Raw genomic sequence first — 17,640 nt, 5'->3', positions numbered from 1 at the left:
CGCCTCGTTCTGACGCAGGGCTAGCTTATAATGCGACTTCGGCTTCCACTGCTGTGAGTTTAAAGCTATGGTTCAGTACACAGGACCATTTCTCAGGGAAACAGGGGCCATTCAGCCAGAAAACGATTTTCTGTTTACATTTTTCACTCAATGGGCCGTGTGCCACCGGCGATTGGACGTGTGACTGCGTCAGAAAAGCGACAGCAGGCGTGGACACTCCAAACCTCTCGGGTCACCTCCTGCCGGCCCGGGCAGGGCACAGTTCCTCTGAGGTTTGCTTTCTAGGCCTGCCCTTTTTCCTTTCGTGGATTCTGACGCTCAAAGCAAGGAAGCCCCGGGGAAGGCAACGGAGACAACATCAACTGAACCTGAAAATTCGTGCATTGTGTTCTTTGACGGGTGGCTGACCAAAATGCTGGAGAGGAGAGGTTGAAATGACTCACTGCAGCTTGCTTTGTGGATATTAACTGGTCATGCTAAGCCCTTTGACTTATTTCCACAAATGACACCAACACCTCCGTAACTCCGTGAAATCACGTTAAGCCACAGATAGTGCTCACACCGTGGACAGAAGACGTGGCGACCAGCCAGCCCCGGCAGCACCCGCGGCCCCAGAATCTCAGCCGCCTGCTGAGCTGCTGGGTTCAAGCATTTAAGGAAGTGAAAATGACAGAACTCTGCCTCGGGGCAACAGGCTTTCTAAGCATACTGGGATTTAGCATGAACGTAACTGTCTTGCTTAATGGAACTTCTCTAGGGTTACGTCACTTCAGACAGGAGCCCAGATAATGGCCCTGACTATTGTCTTTAAAAAAAAAAAAAAAAGATTTCTTTTTATTTATTTGAAAGGTAGAATTACAGATAGAGGCAGAAACAGCGAGAGAAAGGTCTTCCATCTGTTGGTTCACTCTCCAAATGGCCCCAATGACCGGGGCTAGGCCAGGCCAAAGCCAGAAGCCAAGAGCTTTTCTGGGTCTCCCATGTGCGTGCAGGGGTCCAAGCACTTGGGACATCCTCCATTGCTTTCCCAGGATCATTAGCAGGGAGGTGGATCAGAAGTGGAGCAGCAGGAATTTGAACCAGTGCCTGTAGGAGATAACAGTTCCCAAATGGGATGCTGGCACTGCAGGCTGGGGCTTTAATTGGCTGCACCACAGTGCCGGCCCCCCTTGCCCATTGTCTTAACATGAACGCCTACAGAAATGCACAATAAAACCCACTGTGTATGTCAATCAACTATCCTTTGACTAATCCAATTCAACATCTGCTGAATGCAATTGTATGAACAGAATTTCCAGAGTAGGAATTTCAAAAGGGCAGAAATGCTTGTCCTTTTTGTTACTGTGGTACCTTGAATGTCTAAAATAGTGCCTGTAGGTGTCCAATACATAATTATTGAGTGAGTACATTCAGTAGATTTTCTTTTAACTCATAATCCAATAAAGCAGACACTGGTGTATTTTCCATTTGACAGATGCAAAACTTGGGCGCAGTGGCTGGGGCCTTGCCTGTGGCCATGCAGCCTACAGGTGACCACAAGCCTAGGGCTCCGGCCGCCAGCACAATGCCTCTCTCTGGGACAGTGGGACCAGCTCTGTGTCTCCAGCTCATGCCTAGCTTCTCTACAGACCCAGCCACAGCATGAGAAATCTTCTTACCGCTGATTTATGAATTTCCTCTAGATGCCTACCACATTTCCAGGGCAAAGTGGGAATACAGCAACAGACAGACTCAATAAGACTCAACCCAATCGTAAATTCCAACACAATCCACAGTCCTGCCTCCAGTGTTCTGTCTGGTAGATTCATACAGCACATGGAATTCATTGAAGTGAAGAATTTAAATTTAAAGAATATGGTTCTTTTATTAATTTTTTTTTTTTTTTTTTTTTTTTTTTTTTTGCAACTCAGCAAAGACTCCTCCTTGAGCGTTTAGACTGATCAAGACAGTAAGAGAAATTTGCCAAGGTCCCTGACATCAACAGTTTATGTGTATTTGACAACATGGGTCAGATTAAAAGAACCACGCCACCAGACAGCAAGATTCCTCAGCTGTTCCCGCTGGGCCAACTCAGGCCCGGGAGAAGCACTACCTCATTCATGCCGTGTAGCCCTCAGCTTCTCCTGGGGTTGCTACGCATGAGAGATGCCGACCTGTATCAGCCAGGTCGCCTCCACACAGCGATCTAGCAGCAAGGCCTGGGCCCAGCCCAGAACCCGAGTCTCAGTGACCAGGGACAATGGGGAGGCTCCAGAGAACAGCCCCAGGCTGTAGGCCCCAGGTAGGCTGGCCCTTCGGTCAGGGGCGAGTTACCCCAGGACAGTTAAAATGCACCTACAATTTCTTAAAATGCGTCTGGGACCACGAATTATACCTTTGGCTAAAGGCACAGTGAGGAACACATTCTATCAACACCATGTGGGTTTTGAACGTTCTCCCGCATCCTCGGGTATCTAAGTGGTCTTCGGTCAGCAGCAGGCGTCTGAAATGGGAGAGCACTGGAAGGCAGGGTGTTCTTAGCCGTGCAAGGAGCTCACCCTTCAGTCGCCATGCCAACTGCCACAGATCAACGACAACTTTTACCCACCAACAGATTTTCACTGGTTTGTTTGTGCTCGTAAATGTTATGGCAATATTTATTTGCTATAAAATGAGTACAGTTTACAATTTATTACCACCATGTTTGAGTTAGTGTGAACAATAAAATGCATGCGCTAATAGTACTGCTATGCTTTTTAAGCTACTAAATTAGGCCTTTTATTTATTTGGCTTCAGGGTCTCCTCAATAAATGTCAACTCTACGCTCTGAACTTGGGGTGGGGAGATGGTGATTTTGATCGCCCTGACTTGGTGGGCGCATGCTGAATATTCATGCCTGTACTGGAAAGTCTTGCTGTACCCAAAAGGCACCTGCCGTTACTATATTTTAATCACACTTTAAGATTAAAGAAATGGGAAGGCCAATTAGTGAGTTGATCGTTACATGTTAGTTACACCCATGAATAAAGTATCTCCCTGTACCCCACAAAGCATACTATGAAAAATAGGACTGTGCATTTCGCATTCCATAACAATGCCTGCACACCCCAACGCCTGCATGCCTACGAATGCTCCTCCAAGAGACAGGGACGCTTCCTATTTTGATTGATGTAAGTACAACATAAGATGCATAGGGATGGTGGCAAGGACCCAGGACTCTGTGTCATCTAAAATTTCTCCTTTCAGAACAAAAGTGTCTGGCTATCAGTTGCTTAAAAATGATAGCAGACAAAACACAGTAACAACAACAACAACAACAAAACCCAAAAACCCCACTTCATTCTGTCCCAAAAAGCCAACAGGAAAGAAAGGTCAGTTTCACTCTTGGCTCTGAAACCTCCAATATCAAATTCTCTACCTCTTTCCCCACTACTAATGCCAAGGATAACAAATGATTGAGGTTCAGATAGGAGAAAATAACTTTCTAACGACAGTCTTGCAGATGACCCCAAAGGCTGCTCCACAATCCTCTGTCATCGGGCTGAGCACAGCCGTGCGTTCTCCCCTTCCATACCCTGGGGTCGCGCCAGGCTCCCACATCAAGGCCCAGCTGCAGCAGCAGCAACAGCTTAAGCTGGAGCACATCTGCTGCCTTGGTTTGGATGCAACTGGAAGCCTCACCTCAGCTTCACTCTGCTGGCCCGCTGGGCCCTCAGCACGAGTCCAGAAGTCCTGTCAGTGCCTTTGACGTTCACTGGGCAGTGAGGGACTAAGCGTCTAGGAAGGTAAGGCTAAAAGGCTGGCAGCACCTGGGCTGCGGCCGACAGGGCAAGCAGTGCGTAGCAGCAACAGCAGACTGACACCCCGTGTGGTGACTCACTTGAATGACGGGACGTCTGGCGTCCCAGCCAGGGCACGCCTCCTGTAGCATGCACAGGGCTACCAGGTGGGCTCCCAACTTGAGCACGCACGGGCAGACCCTCTCGGGCCTCCCCACCACAGCAGTGGAGCTGCCACAAGAGGTTGGCTGACCATTCAGACAAAAGTTAAGCTCTCTAGAGAGGGACACGGTGGATCCACGTGGAGGGCACGGGTGCCCATGGCTTGGGACCCCAGCTGCTGAGAGCCTCAGCACCAGTGCTGGAAAGAGAGGGGCCACGTGCCAATTAGAAAGGCAAAACACACTGAAACCTCTTAGACAATTACATTCCACTAACTTTGTATCCCCAGCAGACATGTATGTTGCTAGAAAGGGAAAAAGCACAAAACAAAGTCCTGGTTGAGGAAGAAATTTAGGAAGTACAATGGGACATCAATAAGTTTGTGGGAAAAGATAATTAAAAGATAATGCAGGGCCGGCGCCATGACACAGTAGGTTAATCCTCTGCCTGTGGTGCCGGCATCCCATGTGGGCACCGATTCTAGTCCTGGCTGCTCCTCTTCCAATCCAGCTCTCTGCTGTGGCCTGGGAGGGCAGTGGAGGATGGCCCAGGTGCTTGGGCCCCTGCACCTATGTGGGACACTGGGAGGAAGCTCCTGGCTGCTGGCTTTGGATCAGCACAGCTCCGGCCGTTGCAGCCATTTGGAGCGTGAACCAGTGGAAGGAGGACCTTTCTCTCTGGCTCTCCCTCTCACTGTCTGTAACTCTGCCTCTCAAATAAATAAATAAAATATTAAAAAAAAAAAACTCTCTAAGTTCTGATGGCTTTGTGGAAAACTGGAAAATACCAAAAGAGCAAGAAGATAAGCCATACAATCATGTACACTTTAGGCCACTGATAAGCATTATTAACACCTTAATACTTCTCATTTATTTGGGGATGCTACCAGATACATAGCCTGTGTGGTTTTTTTTTTTTAATGAACTACTTAATATAATTAAAGCATCATCCAATGCCATTTAATATTCTTTGATATATATTTAAAATATTTTCAACAATTTATTTGTATTTATTTGAAAGGCAGAGACAAAAACAAAAACAAAGATTTTCCATCCACTAGTTTTCTCCCTGAATCACTAGACAGCTTGGGGCTCAGCCAGGCCAAAGCCAGGACCATGGAGCTCAGTCTGAATCTCCCAGCTGGGTGACAGGGACCCAGTCACTTGAATTATCAGCTGCTGCCTCTCGGAGAGCACATTAGCAGGAGGTTGGATGGAAAGTAGAACGAGGACTTGAAATCCACACTCCAGTGTGGGGTGTGGGCATCCCCAGTGGCATCTGAACTAGTCCAAATGCCTGCTCTGATAGCGTATGTTTAGAATAGCTGCAGGTTTTCTATTGCATGGGATACCCTGATCTAAGTAACCATTTCTCCACTGTGTACATTCCAATTGCTACCCTTTTTTAGGTATTGCAAATAGGGCCACAATTGCATCCTCGTAGAGGATCACTGCCTGTGTCTCCGACTGTTTCCTCGGCTTAAATTCCTGGAAGTAAAATGAGTGGGTCAAAGGCTGGAAGCTACTTTTAAGGGTCGTGCGTATCCTGCCAAATAGCTTTTCGGAAAGGCTCTACCAAGCTGCATTCCCAGCGATCCCGGGAATTCTTTCTCCTCCTGATGCTGCCAGGTCTGAGCATCAGCGTTCAACCACCACCCGCTGACTCTGCTCTCAGTGTGCGACGGCTACCTTGGGCTCTTCGCCTTCCTATCATTCTTAGTAACGTAGGAACACACACATCCCTTCCTGTGTGGATGCAGTGTTTAATTTAACAAAGGGCTTTCTGCTAAGAAGGCGGTCAGTGGAGGGAGGCAGGCAGGTGGACAGCAAGCCTAACAACCCCAGTGTGGGGACATCGGACTGCCAGGCACAGGGCACAGCTTCTCAGACAGAGCAAGCAGTCGATTTCCAGATCAGCCGGGGCATCTCCACGTCAGGGCTGAGCAGGAGGGAAGAGGCACGCAAGAAGCACCGTACTGCCGCAAAGTCAGAGTTCACATCGACGCCTTTGTGCCCAGCAGAGGTTGTGACCTGTCACCCAGGGGCCTGGATGAGCCTGCAGGGTAGATAGCCCACGGCTGACCTTGAAGACCCAGCTGTCCTCCTTCTGACTAGGGCCTACTGAATCCAAGGAGGGGCTGCTTTCATCCCCCACTCCACTCAAATCCCCACACACAAGGAAGAGAAAGAAAATGCTACAGAAACCAGCAAAGTCCTGTAAAATATAACCCCAGGTCACTGACTTCTTCTTGCTTGGAAAATATTCTTGAAGCTCTTCCCTTAAAGAGCCATAAAGAGAGACAGGAAACCCAACTTCAGCTGGGAAAACTGGGCAGTGGGCAAATCAGAGCAAATGCCACACAAACCAGTTTGGTATCTGTTACAAGTCTGAAAGCATCCATTTCTTTTTATTATTATTATTATTATTATTATTATTAGACAGGCAGAGTTAGACAGTGAGAGAGAGAGACAGAGAGAAAGGTCTTCCTTCCGTTGGTTCACCCCCCAAATGGCCACTACAGCCGGAGCTGTGCCGATCTGAAGCCAGGAGCCAGGTGCTTCCTCCTGGTCTCCCATGCGGGTGCAGGGCCCAAGCACTTGGGCCACCCTCCCCTGCCCTCCCAGGCCACAGCAGAGAGCTGGACTGGAAAAGGAGCAACCAGGACTACAACCTGGTGCCCATATGGGATGCCGGCGCCACAGGCGGAGGTTTAACCAAGTGAGCCACAGCGCCGGCCCCCCAGCATCCATTTCTTATATGCATCTGCTCAGGTTGCAGAACACAGACATCCTATGTTTGCCCCAACTCCCGAAACTCAGCAGGCGCTTCACAGCTCTACAAGGAAAAAAAGCACAGCCGCGTGCCCCAGAGCTTCCTTCCCTGCTCCGTGTTTTCCTGACTCTTCCTGGTGGGCCTGTGTGTTTACACAGATTCTTTCCCCTCATCTAATATAATTCACTATGCATTCTTATTCAGACAATGCGGAGTTCTGTTTCGCATTTTAAGAGACGAACTGGTGAAATCCCCTTACGGTCTTAACAGTTACAGGCAACTGCTTTTAAACATACTTTTAATATATCCTGCATTAAAAATAGTTTCACTAATCTGCAATGCTATGGTTTGGATAGCTTAATTTTTTTTTCCTGAAGTTTCAAATCCGTTTAAAACTCAGAGGGGGTGGGTGGGAACAGTGAATCATTCCATGATTTGAACAAAATTCAAAAATCTTAGAATAGGGCATCTATCATCTCTAAGATTCCCCAAGGCAGTCATCTGAATCGTCTTTTGTAGAATAATACATGAATGTGAAGTAGAGGGAAAACCCTGGATTTGGAATAATGATGCATGGACAACAGTCCCAATTTTCTTGCTCACTGCCCAGACAGTCCCAAGGGAAAGGGTCAGGGAGGCCGAACAGTCAGACACTTCTCCTGCGCACTCATGTGTGCAGCATTGACTGAGCTCACCATGCTTTCCTGTTGACCTGGAACATGGCTCTTCAAGCTTTTTCAATTATTTACTTCAGATACAGAACTGCTTCTGAAAATGAAATGTATTTACTCCCTTTCAACTAAACATGTTCACGATTTATAGAGTTATTTGTAAGGAAACATGAAAGTATTTTGGGGTCACGATAAGATGTCTGTATGATAACAACTGGTATTCTGAAAGATCTGAGTAGTTCTAGAAAATCCCAACACATCCTTACCCGGTGTGTTACTCTCTTAAATTGTTATTCTCTATACAATCAAGCCACTGTGCTTGGGAAAATAAATTCACTCACTGTACCATAAAAATAGCAATAGTGCTATTGGATTCATTCCCCTACCGCTCCACCGTTCTAAAGATAAGGACATTTAAACACGACTCTTAAACAAAATCTTCAAGTAAGAAAGTGTACCTGACTCAGAGGACTGAGGCAAAGAACTGGGTACACACGCATGATTGAACATTCAAGTTTTGTATCTGTTTACACTATTTAAAATTTTTTTTTTCATCATGGGCCCATATACTATTGTGTAATAATGGAACGTGCCCTTCTATAAACAGTGCTAGAATAACTGCTAAATGGACAAAATTGACACTTGACCCCGCCCCACCTCACATCCTATATAACAAATGACTTCCAGATGAATTACAGCTCTAAATAGCCAAGGCAAACAAACGCTTGTAGACGATAATAACTCCAGGAATGCAAGGCTGGGATACATCCAGTGTGATATAAAGTGCACTAATCTTAGAGGAAAACAGATATAATTAACTACATTAAATTAGTGACTTTATCAAAGGGCAACATTAAACAAGAAAAAAGACGATCTGTGACACAGAAATTAACAAAGGGCTCATAACTGATCCATGTAAAGGACTCCTCCTACTGATCAGTAAGAAAAAGACAGACAACCAAATGGGAAATGGGCAAGAAATTTGAATAGGGATTTTCTTTTCTTCAAGAAAAATTTAAAAAAATTAAAAAAAAAAAAGCTGAAACTTTCTGGAATGCAGGAAATGTAGATTAAAACCACAGTGAGATGATACTGTACATTCAGAAGAGCAACTACATAGTTTCAAAATCTTGAAATTACCACTGTTCATGAGACTATGGAACATCTGAGACTCTTACACTTTGTTGGAGGAGGGGGTGTAATTGCTGTAACCATTTTGGAAGGCAGTTTGGCACTGTCTGGCAAAGGTGAAAATGTCATTCTTTATGACCCAGCCATTCCATTCTGAGATATGTATACTAATGTATACTTATGTACTAGAAGACACGTATAAGAATGTATATGGCAAGTTATTTGTAAAAGTTAAAAAACAGGAAACTCAAAAGTTTAGCAAGAGCAAAATGGAGAAATAATTTTAGTGTGTAGATTTAACTGTGTAGTGTACTTTAGTGAGAATGAATGAACCACAGCTACATGGATGACTCTTGAAATTGTTCAGCCAAAGAAGCCAGACCCAAAGCAGTAGAATAAAATTTTGCATTTAAGGATGCATATGGTCTGCCGTCATTTCCAGGATCCTGATATCGACAGAGTCACGTCACTTACTCCCAAAACTTATCTGTTAGCCCCAAATCAACACTTGTGCTTTCGAGGTCACTCAAGAGCTGCAGATAAAACTTGAGTTACTCAATATGTACAGTTAAGGTCAAAAAAGGTGAGATTCTGCTATCTAGTTCCAGCTCTCTTGCTGTAAACAAGAGTCCTTGCAAGGTATATTTAGGGCCACATTTTGGTGATTTTTTAATGGTGATTTTCCTGCTTAAAACGGCGCCCAAGCACACAAGCAAAGCCCCATGTGATGTCCCTAAGCACGAGCAGGCAGCGACTGCCTTAGAGAAAATATGAACTCAGACACGCTTCATTTCAGGCATGACTTCCAGCACCGTTGTCCTGAGTTCAATGTTAGTAGGTCAACAACAGCACTCAGTGAGGTGTCTAATTTACCCAGATACACACACAAAACAAGACTGTGTGCCCACCAGCTGATGGAAATGTGGCCAGAGGCACACAAGAACCTAACTCTGTACTTGCACCAGGAGTAATGGTTGGCTGCTGGCTAATTCATTGTTTGCAGGGACTTCACAGACCGTGAGTACCGTGAGTAACAATTTTCGGCTGTACTTAGGAGGTGAGACATAAATGAAAACAAGGAATTGACTCCTGGAAGCATCAGGTCAGTGGTTCCCCTTGTGAGGAGGGGGAGCGCTGCCGTGACGAGGACAGAGCAAGAGCTTTGGGCACAGCGAGGAGCACTTGCACTCTGGGTGGTGGCCGCACTGCGCCTGTAAGTAACAGGCCATTACCCTGCAGGCACATATTCCCCACACTTTTCTATGCAGAACAGACTCAAGACTATCTTGAAACCTACTTCTGGACACTAAGTACACCAATTTTCATCAACAATGCATATTTACGGTGCTCTGTAGGCAAAGAGGTTAAAGGTAATTTGTATTCCTTTATACTATTTTTTCCTCTTCAGATTTTATTTTTTAGAATAGCTTGAGCTTCCAGAAAAACAGAGCAGAATGCCGACTTCCCATAGGCCCCCTGCCCTGACACATGCGGTCTCTGCTTTTAAACAAATATTTTCCATATTTTCTGCAATTAATAGATACCACACTTATAATAAAAAATTACTATTAGAGAAACTAATCCTCCCAGCCATCCTAAGCATTTTGATTCTCTAGGTGAATGATGTTAAACAGGGACAAAATCAAAGCATAGTTTTTGTGGCACCAATCTGCGATTGAGGTTGCATAATACAGTGGCCAGCTGCCAACTTATATTGTTTCTCTGCCTTTTCAGTCTACAATCAATCAATATTTACTGAGCACCCTTCTTATGCAAGGATTTTCCATCCTGCCTGCCCCACTGGGAAATTATGTTGATGACTCTAGAGCTCTGCTGGTTGGCTGGTAAAGTCATTACAGCAAAGCAACAGCCTTGCCTTCTCCTGCAGTGGGCATGGGGCAGTCAAGGAGGACATCTCAGAGAGGGCATTCTGAGAAAGCTGGACAATATGCTACCAACACCCATAGAAAGGCACTGGCCATCTGGCCTACTTTTCTGGACAGGTCCCTTTCAGGGAATATTTCCTGTTTGGATGAGGGGGGAGGCAAACGGGTTTAATAAGAATCTGCATGTTCACTGCTGAAAACAAAGGTGTATCTAAAATTAGCACCAGCAGCCCCAAGATACTACAGCTCAGCAGTCACCCTGGGGAGGAGGGATTCCTTACAAAGAGGGGGACTAAAATATGTGGTCCAGAAATTTCAGCAACAGAAAAAGCACTTGTGCTGAGGACAGCGTCCAGCAGGGCTAACTTCAACTCCTGCCATTGCACAAAGGCCGGTCCGGATACTAGGGGAGGCATATGAGGCCGAGAGATAAGGAGAAGTGGACTTTGATGAAAAGGCCAACAAGGCTCTGACTTCTGCCCCCGCCCCCGAGCAAGGAGCCGATTTCCCCGACCTCCTGGTGTTTACTCCATGGTCTAAACATGTGGAAAATTGCTTCTGATCTGATTTCAGCCTACTCAAGCGTCTTTTCCATTGCATTTCTATCCTCCCTGCCTGGGGGCTGGTCCTGCTCCCACAGCGCGACTGGGCGCAGAAGCCACAGCGTCCCCTGTGACGCTCTGCCCTCCCCAGGGCAGACTCCAGCTGCCACGCAGGAATGCAATCTCCCAAGGATTCCTGGTGATTTCTGCCCCTTGTTCACTGGCTTCTCCGAGGCTCATCGACTCAACTGGAAAAAACTTTAAATGATTTTCCAGCAAAGCCACCCTTTCCAGTGGAAAAAAGTCTTACCATCTGCGAATAAAAACAAACTGAAGGAAAATGATTTTTATATTCTCGAGTTCTTGGGCTTCCAAACTGAACTGCTGTCGCTCCCCCTCTTCGTGGAGGAACGACACTAAGCCTTGCCTAGGCTTCATATCCGAGTCACGGCACCATTATGTCGCTCCCCCTCTTCGTGGAGGAGCAACACAGGACCCTGCGCTGTTCTTTCGTCTGCTCGGCCCTCCCCGGGTTTGCTGCTGGTTCTTCCCGGGTTGGCTACTATCCCTTCCACCTCCGTGGAAGGGCAGTTCCCCCTGGCCACATTCCCCACTTCCGCAGGGGAGCGGCACACCGCCGGCCGGCTCTTCTCGGGGGCTGCACAGGTGTTCCCTCAGCTAGATGTTCCCCATAGATGTTCCCGGTGCATGCCATCTCTCTCCTCCTTTATAGTCCTCCTCTGCCAATCCCAACTCGGCTGCCCACACGCCGAGTACGCTGCTCTCCAATCAGGAGCAAGTCCTACAGTTAATTGGTTGAACTGGAGGCAGCTGTGCGGAAGCTGTTTACTTCTCTCCCAGCGCCATGTTGTGGGAGAGCAGATGCACAGAATAAGTCTTAATTTCAGTAACTTAGTCCAGTCCGGATTGCTCCCCACAGATCCCCCTTTCTTTTTATTTTTGGCGTTGATACGCGCCTGTCTTCGGTGTCCCGCGGCACACACTCTGCTCTACTTGCTAGAGTTGCCACAGGCTCTTACAAGTCCTATCAATCAGGAAAACCGAATCCGGGTCCTCTCTTCGCCATTGTGAGGAGGTTTTTAGGCGCTGATGCGTGCCTGTGTTCGGTGCCCTGCAGCGCATTCTCTGGTCGAGCCTGCAGGGGCTTACAAGCTCTATCAGGCAAACCGAATCCAAGCCTTCTCATTGCCTTTTGTGGGGGAGACTTATTAGTGTTGGTTTGTGCCTATCTTCGGTGACCTGCAGCTCACACTCTGGTCGAGCTGCTCGCTGGCGCTTACCGCCTTAAATCAGGCAGACCGAATCCAAGCTTAATATTGTTGTATTGTGGGGAAGCCTTACTGATGTTAATTCGTGCCTGTCTTCGGTGACCTGTGGCGCATAAGCTGCTAGCTGCCCGCAGGTGCTCATCGCCTCACTTGATTAGGCAGACCGAATCCAAGCCTTCTAATTGGCATGTTGAGGGGAGGCCTTATTTTTCTCTATTTCTCTATCTCCGGGCATTCCTACCTCTCCCATTTCACTTCTATCTTCCAGCATTCCCATTTCTCTTTTACTTCACTTCCAAACTTCTGTTTCTCTTATCCCCGCAGCTTCCCGGCACCTCGCCGCTTCAGCCTGCGCGCCTCTCTCATCTGCGCAGCTTCCCGGCTTTGCGCAGCTCGGCTTCGCGCGCTCCGCGGTCTCCACGCTTAACCCTTTCGCGTCTGAACCACGGCCTACGCCAGCGTTCCCTATCTATTCACGCCCCGTGCTCTCTCTGCACGCGGCGGCTTCCGCGAGTAACACAGCGTAGCTTGCGTCTCCACCACTAGCATTCAATCCAAGTTCCCCGGGCTAGCCTGGCGAATTCAACCCAGCGTACGTCTCCGCCCCACGATTTGGCTTCCCGTCCTTTGCTCCCCGGGCTAATCAGACGGATCCCAATCTGGCTTGCGTCTCAGCTTCTGGTTTTAACTTTTCGCCCCCTATTCCCGGGCTAACTTGAGAATCCCAAAGTGGCTTTCGTTTCCGCCTTGGCCTGCCCCCCGCGGCTTCAATTTCCCTAACATTTTTCTCTACCCGGTATGTTTCCCCAAGCTTTCCTCCAACGATATTCCTCCCTCATTTCTCCTGGCCTCTCCCCACAGTCCGCGTCCGAGTCTGTTTGTTCTAGCTTTCACTTTCGCTTTCGACCTTAGAGATTTCTCCCAGCTTCCCCCCGTAGTCCGTATCCGAGTCTATGCCTAGGCTTTCAATAGCTTCTTCCGGCACCCTTTTCGTCCGGCTTTTCCCTAGGCTGTTTGTTAGTCTCTCTCTCCGATATTTTCCCAATTCTTCCCGTTTCTTCCCGTTTCTTCCCTCCTAAGTTTGCTATCCGTCCTAGGTTTCCTATCCTCCGGCACCTCGCCCCGCCGGCGGGTTCCCGGCTCTGCGCCGCTTCAGCCCGCGCGCCTCTCTCATCTGCGCAGCTTCTCGGCTTTGCGCGCTCCGCGGTCTCCACGCTTAACCCTTTCGCGTCTGAACCACGGCCTACGCCAGCGTTCCCTATCTATTCACGCCCCGTGCTCTCTCTGCACGCGGCGGCTTCCGCGAGTAACACAGCGTAGCTTGCGTCTCCACCACTAGCATTCAATCCAAGTTCCCCGGGCTAGCCTGGCGAATTCAACCCAGCGTACGTCTCCGCCCCACGATTTGGCTTCCCGTCCTTTGCTCCCCGGGCTAATCAGACGGATCCCAATCTGGCTTACGTCTCAGCTTCTGGTTTCAACTTTTCGCCCCCTATTCCCGGGCTAACTTGAGAACCCCAAAGTGGCTTTCGTTTCCGCCTTGGCCTGCCCCCCGCGGCTTCAATTTCCCTAACATTTTTCTCTACCCGGTATGTTTCCCCAAGCTTTCCTCCAACGATATTCCTCCCTCATTTCTCCTGGCCTCTCCCCACAGTCCGCATCCGAGTCTGTTTGTTCTAGCTTTCACTTTCGCTTTCAACCTTAGAGATTTCTCCCAGCTTCCCCCCGTAGTCCGTATCCGAGTCTATGCCTAGGCTTTCAATAGCTTCTTCCGGCACCCTTTTCGTCCGGCTTTTCCCTAGGCTGTTTGCTAGTCTCTCTCTCCGGTATTTTCCCTAGGCTGTTTGCTAGTTTCTCTCTCCGATATTTTCCCTAGTTCTTCCCGTTTCTTCCCTCCTAAGTTTCATATCCGTCCTAAGTTTCCTATCCGAGTCACGGCACCATTATGTCGCTCCCCCTCTTCGTGGAGGAACGACACTAAGCCCTGCCTAGGCTTCATATCCGAGTCACGGCACCATTATGTCGCTCCCCCTCTTCGTGGAGGAGCAACACAGGACCCTGCGCTGTTCTTTCGTCTGCTCGGCCCTCCCCGGGTTTGCTGCTGGTTCTTCCCGGGTTGGCTACTATCCCTTCCACCTCCGTGGAAGGGCAGTTCCCCCTGGCCACATTCCCCACTTCCGCAGGGGAGCGGCACACCGCCGGCCGGCTCTTCTCGGGGGCTGCACAGGTGTTCCCTCAGCTAGATGTTCCCCATAGATGTTCCCGGTGCATGCCATCTCTCTCCTCCTTTATAGTCCTCCTCTGCCAATCCCAACTCGGCTGCCCACACGCCGAGTACGCTGCTCTCCAATCAGGAGCAAGTCCTACAGTTAATTGGTTGAACTGGAGGCAGCTGTGCGGAAGCTGTTTACTTCTCTCCCAGCGCCATGTTGTGGGAGAGCAGATGCACAGAATAAGTCTTAATTTCAGTAACTTAGTCCAGTCCGGATTGCTCCCCACAAACTGCGAAGTTCAGTGGAAAGGGATGTGGCAGAACACGAATTCTGATCTCACAACACTAGAATTCCTGTCTTCCAATCTGAGGGGGGGTCCAAATTTACTCTGGGCGATGTAGGAGTTACTAAGCAAACGGAGAGTGCAAACAAGATTTTTAACCTAGATGCCTAAGAGAACCGTACTTGGTGATCATTTCAAAACCCACATCTGATTATGTCATTTAAGATTGCTTAAAAACTCATTGCTTAAAACCCTTCCGTATTTCCCCACTCCTGATAGGAAAAAGACCAAGGCCTTCTGGCTTCGACTACCGTCCGGAGCACGGGCCTGGTTATTATCATTATCTAACCTGCACACTGTAAGGGATGAACCTCCTAAACGCACGGCTCACTGGCTGAATGCTGCTCTGTGAACGGCACATTCCTGCCAGCACCTGTCCCACAACCTTCTCAAGGCAGTCAGCTCCTTACTGCGGCCGAGTGCACGGGGTGGTTACAGTTTACTCCGGCTTTGGGGTTCCCCTAGTCCAGGCTCCTCAGCTGCGGCTCTTCTCCACCCCAGCTGACCTGGTGGGGGCGGGGGGTTGGGGCGGAGTCTCGCTGCAGGGGCAGCGGTGGGATCCAGGCTGCGAATGGATCCCAGATCACAGCACCTCTCCCCTCCGGCCACAGCTTCAAGGATGGACATGTAACTGACATGGGTCACACATGGGCTCCAGCACATAGACACCTTCTTTCTGGATCTGGCACCTGAACGTACCACCTTAAGTGACCAGAACATACCACCTTAAGTGACCAGAGACCTTTTATCTTAGAACACAGCAAACATCTGTCTGCAAATGAAGTATAAAGAGAAACAAAACAAAACAAATAAACAAAAAGAAACACAAGAGGGAGGAAGAGCCAAACAAACTAATAATTTGAACTCCTGGAACCAACACTGCTTAAGGTTGGATCTCCTGGAGACATCTGGAAATACCAGCTTAGAGCGAGCCGGGATCCCGGCACCTGAAGGTCCTTTACAATGAGGGCCTCGACGCTGCCCTCAGCACGCTTCACTTGCAGCCACATCCCCACGGCTGTCCACGTAAAGTTAAGATGCTGTGGGCCACGAGGCCATACTGAGAAAATTACGTAGGTAGTCGTATAGTGATTTTCAGTGTAGCCATTGGCAACAGAAAAACATCCTCATCTCAAGCCAAAAGGTACGCACGCGCGCGCGCACACGCAAACCAGTAAGTCCCTGGCCGGTTTTGACACCTGGGCTTTAGTTTGCCAAGACCTGTTCCGGTCGAATGGCTTTACCTGTACTGCAAGCATGCCGTAAGCATTCCCATGTCCACTCCTTTCTGAGGCTGTCACCCCCATCTGAGACGTCTCTTCCCGTACCCCAACCCACTGCCCAGCCGCCGTTCTGAGCCTGGGTCAAGTGGGGCCTCCTTCGCTGAGGCCTGTCAACGCAGTAACTAACATGTTTGTCCCCTGAATCTTCAAGACCTGCCATGTGGTCTGGATTATACCTGCACTGCAGTTAGCTTCCCCCTCCAGTATCTCTGACATACAGTGTACACCGACAACGACTCTTGAGAGTTGACAAAATCCAAAAGTTGCATTAAAAACCAGACAAGATTTCACAGGAACAGAGTAGATAGTGAAGGGAGAGGAACTGCAGATTTATCAGGAATCAAGGGTAAGACTGCCACAAGCCAGAGAAGGCAGGTCTTTCTGAATCACAACTATCTGATGTCCTAAAGTGAACCGGTCACTCGCTGGAGTCGCCGTGACAGCGCTGCACACAGCCATTTGTTTGCTTGCCTAAGATGACTGTGCTTGACACACGTAAAGGAGGAGGAGGCAGGCGGGGACTTCGGTCACACATTTGGAGGAATCCCTTAATTTCAGCCACTCACTGCCACTGTTCTTCCTCCTGACTACGAGTAGGTACTGCACACACCCAGACTCATCACTTCTGCCATATCTGTGTATCGCATGTGTTCTAATAAATGAGGGTACTTGAAAAAAAACCTGTGAAAACAGAATTAAAAGCTAAGTTTAGGGGCCGGCATTCTGGCACAGTAGGTTAAGCCACAGCCTATAATGCTGGTGTTTCATTTAAGTGCCAGCTTAACTCATAGCTGCTCCACTTCCAATCCAGCTACCTGGGAAGGCAGCAGATGATGGCCCAAGTGGTTGGGCCTTTGTCACCCACATGGGAGACCTGGATGGAGTTCTAGGTTCTTGGCTACGGCTTGGCTCTGCCTTGGCTGTTGCGGCCATTTGGGGAGTGAACCACCAGATGGAAGCTCGCTCGCTCTCTCTCTCTCTCTAACTGTTTTCAAATAAATAAAACAAACCTTTTTTAAAAAGATAAGTTCATTTTGGTACAAAAAAAGCTTTGAAATCTCATAGTATGCTTTTTCTGAAGATCCTTATCTGTACAGCCCTCAGTGGTTTTTGCATCACAAAACCCATCTTTCAATTCCATTTTCCACGAACTTTTTGAAGGATCCTCATAGACCTCCGTAATATTTTTCTTTAAATATAGCCCCTTAACAAAATACAAACATCTAATTCTAGTACATCCTAAAGAATACAATTTCATTAGTATTAAAATAAAGCAAAGATTTGTCCATCCACCAATGTCAGCTATTTTAGGCACCTGAATGTCATGGGCTTACAACATGGAAACTGCAATGCTTCACCAACAACTTTTCTTTCCCCTCTTGTAAAAGACCTTCATCTGTTTTCCCAAGGGTTACCTAATTACTCTGAAAGCCAAATTAATTAATAAAAAAGCCATACCTGTCTGTTCAGGCAAGGTGTACATAGTTATTTCACGTTTTTCCCTCTTAATTTTGATGTCACTATTTCCCATAGAATAACAGCAATTACCAACATTAATGGAAATGTTTAGTGTTTCTGGGAAAGCCTAAA

The 17,640-nt window shown here is 48.0% G+C and overlaps 1 protein-coding gene across 4 annotated transcripts in view; it reads right to left on the bottom strand.

The window, feature by feature from the left end:
* ARHGAP26 (Rho GTPase activating protein 26) overlaps positions 1–17,640 on the bottom strand; it is a 457,022-nt gene that overhangs the window by 21,482 nt on the left and 417,900 nt on the right. The gene's annotated exons all lie outside the window — the stretch shown is intronic.

The sequence above is a fragment of the Oryctolagus cuniculus genome, chromosome 6, assembly GCF_964237555.1.
Source record: "Oryctolagus cuniculus chromosome 6, mOryCun1.1, whole genome shotgun sequence".
Lineage (NCBI taxonomy): Eukaryota > Metazoa > Chordata > Mammalia > Lagomorpha > Leporidae > Oryctolagus > Oryctolagus cuniculus.
The sequence above is the reverse complement of the archived record's forward strand: the minus strand, read 5'-3'. Positions and strand labels throughout refer to the sequence as shown.